The following is a 7,742-nucleotide window of genomic DNA, read 5'->3' as shown; positions in this document are numbered from 1 at the left end:
TCCTCTGGGGGGAATAATTCCAGCGTGAAAGTACATGTCAGGAAGTCCTGGGGCAGGAGCATGTCTGTCCAAGGAATCACAAGCTAGTATGGCTGGAGGGGGGAACAGAGTGAATAATAGAGCGTAAGGATGGGGAGGAGGTGTAGAACCTTGTGGGCCATTGAAGTAATTTTGGCTTTCACTCTTAGACCGGAAGTCTAGAGAGCAGAGGGGTTCATCTGATATGACTTATCTTTCATAGTTTTATAAGTATCATTCTGGCTGCTATTGAAATGGGTAAAAACAAAGAGAAAACAGTCATTTGCTCAGAACAGTTATCACTATGGCAAAAATCCAGGAGAGAGGGACTACCCTGGAGGTCCAGTGGTTAGGACTCCGCACTTCCCCTGCAGCAGGCTTGGGTTCAATCCCTGGTCAGGAAACTAAGATCCCTTATGCAGCACGGCCAAAAAAAAATCCAGGAAAGAGATGATGGTGACATGGATCAGGGTGGCTGCAGCAGAATTCAGGGGAAGTGCTCAGATTTGGATATAGTAGTTTGAAGGTAGAGTCAACAGAATGTGCGATCGGATGTGAGTTGTGAGAAAAGTCAAAGATGACTCCAGGTAAATGGAAACATGGAGTTGCCATTTATTGAGATAGGGAACATTGTGGATGACCAGGACATAATAAGTTGTTTTTTTGGTTTTTTGGTTTTTTGTTTGTTTTTGGCCATGCATCACCACCTGTGGGATCTTAGCTCCCTGACCAGGAATCAAACCCAGGCCCACAGAAGTGAAAGCATGGAGTCCTAACCACTGGACTGCCAGGGAGTTCCCTGGACATAATAAGTTTGAGATGCCTCTAAGTCATCAAGTGGAGATACCAATGGACAATTAGATATGTGTCTGGAGTTCAGGGCAGAGGTCTGGGCTGAAGATACAAATTTGTGAGTCTAAAGAGTTAATATCTATACTGTACAAAGAACTCCTACAAATTGATAGGAAAAAAAGATGAGATAAATATGCCAAGGATGCTAACTGGTAATTTTATAGGAAAAGAAGTACAAATAGCCAATAAACAAGAAACTTCATTGCTCGTCAGGGAAATGCAATTTCCTGAGAGAATGAGAACGTTTTCGCCCCTCAGATGTGCAAAAAATTCAGAAGATTTATATCTGTTGGTGGTAAGGGTGTGAGGAAATTACACTTACAGATTGTATCTATGAACTACATATGTAGTGTGAACTCTACATCCTTCTTGGTAAGTATTCTGCCAATATCAAAACTTTAAATGTAGTGAGCTGGGATTTCCCCGGTGGTGCAGTGGTTAAGAATCCGCCTGCCAGTGCGGGGGAGATGGGTTCCATCCCTGGTCTGGAAGATCCCACATGCCATGGAGCAACTAAGCCCGTGAGCCACAGCTACTGAAGCCCACACGCCTAGAGCCTGTGCTCCACGGCAAGAGAAGCCAGCACAATGAGAAGCCCATGCACCACAACAAAGAGTAGGCCCCACTCACCATAACTAGAGAAAGCCTGCACAGCAATGAAGACCCAACGCAGCCAAATAAATAATTATTAAATAAATAAATGTAGTGAGCCTTTAATATAGTAATCCTGCTTTGGAAATCTAGCCTACAGAAAACTCATCAATAAGGATGTTGGTATAAATTTATTTATTGTTGCATTGTTTGTAGTAGCAAGCAGTGGAAGCAACCTGAATGTCTATAAATAAGGAAATATTGACTTATGATGGAATATTATGTTGCTATTAAAAATAGGTCAGGGGACTTCCCTGGCGGTCCAGTGGTTAAGACTCTGCACTACCACTGCAGGGGGCACAGGTTCCATACCTGGTCAGGGAACTAAGATCCCACATGCCCCGAGGCCAAAAAAAACCCTCTAAAAATAAAAATAGGTCAGAATCTATTGACATGGAAGGGTGACCATAATTTAAGAGGGAAAAAATGTAATTATATAACATTACGTCTTTCTAAGCTGTAGGTGAAAAACCCTCAATATAATACGCATACATTTTTTCAGCAAAGAAAAGTAATATCGGTTACCTCAATGGGATGAGATGGGGGTTAATTTTTTTATGCTTTTCTGTATCATTAGACTTTCAACAATGAGCATCTAATTCTTTTATAATTTAAAAAAGTACACTGTAAGGGGGAAAAGAGGGGCACTCTGATACATTCACAAATCCAAACTGCTGGCACTATTCTCAGAGCAGGGTATCAGCAGGCCTCTGGACACCCAGGGCACATAGTCTTTTAAAAGGATTCGTGGTGGCAGTTCCATGTTTGTTCCAAAAAATCCTGGGTTTAGAGTCAGAACACTGCAATAGAAATATAATGTGAAACCCATATGTGCTTTTAATTTTTCTGGTATCCACTTTAAAAAATAAAAAGAAACAGGTAAAATTAACTTTAACAATGTATCTTATTTAACCCAATGTTTCTAATAAAATATTCTTTCTTCATGTTATCAATATAAAAATTCTTGTTAAGATATTTTACATTCTTTTCCTTCAACTAAGTCTTTGAAATACATTGTGTATTGTACACTTACAGCACATCTCAATTTGGACGGGCCACATTTCCAGTGTTCAGTATGTAGCCACATGTGGCCAGTGGCTGCCATCTTGGCTAGTGCAGGCTTAGCCCTCTTCTTGAAATGGCCTTTAGATCCTGAAGAGACATCCTTTGGAAAAGCGAAACTTCAACGTTGGGGATACATGTGATTTTTTTAAATAGCCCTATATTTTTCAGAGCCAAGTGTGAGGAATGAGGATTAGCAGGAAGATCAAGCTCAGAAATATCCATCAACAAATAGTGTCAGAGCTGCCAAGGATTCTTCAGGATGAGCCAGGCCAGGCCAGGCTGACCCAAACCCTTTAAAGATCAGAGACTCAGCGACTTCCCCGGTGGCGCAGTGATTAAGAATCCGCCTGCCAATGCAGGGAACACGGGTTTGAGCCCCGGTCTGGGAAGATCTCACATGCCGCGAAGCAACTAAGTCCGTGCGCCACAACTACTGAGCCTGTGCTCTAGAGCCCGTGAGCCACAGCTACTGAAACCTGCACGCCTAGAGCCCGTGCTCCACAACAAGAGAAGCCACTGCAATGAGAAGCCTGTGCACTGCAACAAAGAGTAGCCCCCGCTCACCACAACTAGAGAAAACTCGCACGCAGCAACGGAGACCCAATGCAACCAATAAATTAATTAATTTAAAAAAAAAAAGATCAGAGACTCAGAGTATCCATTAAGGCTGCATCAAAAATACTTCATTGTTTATAAGTAAAATAATAAATGATAAACTAAATTAGGTTCTAATTATAAACACATTTTTCACCTACAAGGACATCTCAGTTAATTATACTAACAAACCAAAAACTTTTTGGTTTAGTTGGTGACTGTAGTAGGCCAAAGATATCAGTTCCTAATCCCTAGAACCTGTAAGTATTACCATATTTGGAAAAAGGGTCTTTTCAGATGTGATGAATTTAAGGATCTTGAGATGGCGAGATTATCCTCGATTACTTGCTTAGGCCCTAAATGCAAGTACCTGTATCCTCATAAGAGGGAGACAGAGGGAGACTTGGCACAAATACACAGAAGGAGAAGGTGATGGGAAGACAGAGCAGGGAGAGTTTTAAAGATGCTGGCCTTGAAAGTTGGAGCGATTGGCCGTGAGCCAAGGAATGCCAGCAGTCATCAGAAGCTGGAAGAGGCAAGGAATGGCAAGGATTTTTCCCTAGAGCCTCCAGAGAAACTGTGGCCCTGCTGACACCTTGATTTCAGCCCAGTAGTACTAATTTTTGACTTCTGGCTTCCAGAACTGTAAGAGAATAATGATCTCTTTTAAGCCACCCAGTTTTTGGTAATTTGTTACAGCAGCTACGGGAAACGAATAGAGTTGTAAATTGTTTTTTTAACAACACAAATGAAGATATTTTCACAGCATGGACTCATATTATCTTGTTCCAAACTTTTCCCCTTTCGACCCTCTTCCTTCCTGCTCTCCACCCTGTCCTATGTAAGGGTGTGAAAAGCGGAGGCTTGGGGCTGTGGTAGCAGTCACCCTGCAACCAAAATGGGAGGGGGGTGCTAAGAGAAACGTACAGGTCAGGGTGACACAGTGTCCTGACACCACTGAGCCACTGGACCGGCTCTGAATCCTCAAACCTCCAGACTGCTTATCTTATGAGATAATTAAATGTCTTAATTGCTTTGACCCCTATTAGGACTCTTGCTACTTGCAGCAGAATTCATCCTAATATAGAATTCAACAGACAGTATCAAAACTGCAAGTAAGAAAAAGCAGTACATTTCCCTGGTGATTAGCGATAAATTGATTTGCTAATCATCAGGGAAATGCAAATCAAATCACCTTGATTTATCACCTCACACCTGTCAGAATGGATAGCATCAGAAAGAACACAGGGAATTCCCTGGCGGTCCAGATGGGTGGTGGGAATGTAATTTGGTGCAGCCACTGTAAAGAACAGTATGGAGGTTTCTCAAAAAATTAAAAATAGAACTACCTCATGACCTAGCAATTCCACTCCTGGGTATATATTGGAAAAAAACAAAAACACTACTTGGAAAAGATACACGCACCCCAATGTTCACAGCAGCATTATTTACTATTGCCAAGATATGGAAGCAACCTACGTGTCCTTTAACAGATGAATGGATAAAGAAGACACGATATATATGTACAATGGGATACTACTCAGCCATAAAAAAGAACAAAATTTTGCCATTTGCAGCAACGTGGATGGACTTGGAGGGCATTATACTAAGAAGTAAGTCAGAGAAAGATGAATACTGTATGCTATCACTTATATGTGAAATCTAAAAAATACAACAAACTAGTTAATATAACAGAAAAGAAGCAGACTCACAGATACAGAGAACAAGCTAGTGGTTACGGGGGGGGGGGCAGTACAGGGCTGGGGAAGTGGGAGGTACAAACTATTGGGCGTTAGACAGGCTACAAGGATGAAGTGTATAACACAGGGAATATAGCCAATATTTTGTAATAACTTTAAATGGAGTTGAGACTAAATTATTGCCTGCCATATCAGTAAACAAAGGATTTCACAGCCATCAGCCATCACATTACCCCTGTTTCAGTGAGCCCAGACTCTCGCATCTTCCCATACATAGAAAAGTGGAAAATTTCTTAACTTGAGATATCTGGTTTTCTTTTATTATCAAGTAATCTTTTGAGGTTCTGACTACATTGGTTCTGTTGCAAAAACTCCTATATATCCTGGCTCTTCCCCCTTTCTCTTTGGAGCAGTCTCTCAGAGTTATTTGAGATGCTATCTCATGGGCTTGAAGTCCTAAGAATGTCTGCCGAATAAAATATAACTCTCAGGAATTCCTGGCGATCCAGTGGTTAAGACTCCAGCTTTCATTGCTGAGGGCGTGGTTTTGATCCCTGGTCGGGGAACTAAGATCCCACAAGCCTCGTGGTGCGGCCAAAAAAAAAAAGGAAAAACATAACTCTCAACTTTCAGATTGTGCGTTTTTATTTTATTTTTTCAGTCGACAAAGTATAACCTTTAAAAACTGTATAAAAATAAAATTTAAAAGTATTTATATTAAAAAAAAGACCAGGGGGACTTCCCTGGTGGCGCAGGGTTAAGAATCAGCCTGCCAAGGCAGGGGATACGGGCTCAAGCCCTGCCAGGAAGATCCCACGTGCCATGGAGCAACTAAGCCTGTGCGCCACAGCTACTGAGCCCACATGCCACAACTACTGAGCCAGCACACCACGAGCCCATGCTCTGTGACAAGAGAAGCCACCGCAATGAGAAGCCCAAGTATGGCAACCAAGAGTAACCCCTGCTCACCGCAACTAGAGAAAGCCAGCATGCAACAATGAAGACCCAACGCAGCCAAAAAAAAAAAAGTGGTTGAGTGGGACTCCGTGCTTCCCATGCAGGGGGCCCGGGTTGAATCCCTCGACAGAGAACTAGATCACACATGCATGCCGCAACTAAGAGTTTGCATGCCGCAACTAAGGAGCCCGCCTGCTGCAAATAAAACCCAGCAGAACCAAATAAATAAATATTTTTAAAAAGACCAGTTTCACACCTTAAAAAAGAAAAAGCAATACAGTTGGGACTTCCCTGGTAGCGCAGGTTAAGAATCCGCCTGCCTATGCAGAGGACACGGGTTCGATCCTTGGTCCGGGACGATCCCACATGCCACGGAGCAACTAAGCCCGTGTACCACAACTACTGAGCCTGCGCTCTAGAGCCCACGAGCCACAACTACTGAGCCTGTGTGCCACAACTACTGAAGTCTGCGCGCCTAGAGCCCGTGCTCTGCAATAAGAGAAGCCCACGCACCGCAACGAAGAGTAGCCCCTGCTTACCGCAACTAGAGAAAGCTCGCGTGCAACAACGAAGACCCAATGCAGCCAAAAATAAATAAATTTTTTTTTAAAAAAAGCAATACAGTCATGTTGTCTAAAAATATGGAGGTAAATTCCAGAAGAAATGGCTAAAGGAGTTGAAATCTCTTACCTCTAGAAAGTGGATTTGGGAAGAGATGGGACAGAAATTGCTCTTTTTCATTATAAGCATAGTAGTACTATTTGACTTTTTAAGTTGTGTACCTATGTTACTTAGATAAAAATCAAAATATAGGAAAAGGAAAATTAGGACTTCCCTGGTGGCGCAGTGGTTAAGAATCCGCCTGCCAATGCAGGGGCCACGGGGTTAAGCCCTAGTCTGGGAAGATCCCACATGCCACGGAGCAACTGAGCCCATGCGCCACAGCTATTTAGCCTGTGCTCTAGAGCCTGTGAGCCACACAGCCAAAAATAAATAAATAAATATATAAATTTTTAAAAATAAAATAAATAAAAATTTATTAATTTTCAAAGTACTTTTTTTTTTTGCGTTGGGTCTTTGTTGCCGCGCGAGTTTTCTCTAGTTGCGGCGAGCAGGGGCTACTCTGTTGCGGTGCACTGGCTTCTCATCTCGGTGGCTTCTCTTGTGGAGCACGGGTTCTAGGCACGCGGGCTTCAGTAGTTGTGGCACACGGGCTCAGTAGTTGTGGCTCGCGGGCTCTAGGGCGCAGGCTACGCAGTTGTGGCGCACGGGCTTAGTTGTTCCACAGCATGTGGGATCTTCCCAGACCAGGGCTCAAACCAGTGTCCCCTGCATTGGCAGGCGGATTCTTAACTACTGCACCACCAGGGAAGCCCTCTACTGCTTTTTTAATGTAAATGATTTTTTAATATTGAGATAGAGGGAATTCTCTGGCGGTCCAGTGCTTAGGGCTCCACGCTTTCACTGCTGAGGGCCAGGGTTCAATCCCTGCTCAGTGAACTAAGATCCAAGTCATGCAGCACAGCCAAAAAAAAAGAGATACAATTCATACAACATAAAATTCACCCCTTTAGTGTATAACTCAGTGGTTTTAGTATATTCACAGGGTGGTGCAACCATCACCACACTAATTCCAGAACATTTTAATTAATCACCCCCAAAAAGAAACCCTATACTTATTAGCTGTCACTCCCCATTCTCCCCTTCACTCATACCCTGGTGACCACTAATTTTTCTGGCTCTGGATTTGCCTATTCAAGACATTTTATATAAATGGAACAATACAAATATATGGCTCACATGTCTGGCTTCTTTCACTTAGCTTAATGTTTTCAAGATTTATCCACATCGCACCTTTTTTTTGTTAATCTAAAATAATTTCAAAATAAAGCACTTTCAAAAATT

Source organism: Grampus griseus (genome assembly GCF_964374135.1).
Source record: "Grampus griseus genome assembly, chromosome: 8".
In the NCBI taxonomy this organism is placed as follows: domain Eukaryota; kingdom Metazoa; phylum Chordata; class Mammalia; order Artiodactyla; family Delphinidae; genus Grampus; species Grampus griseus.
Note: the sequence above shows the minus strand (reverse complement) of the source record.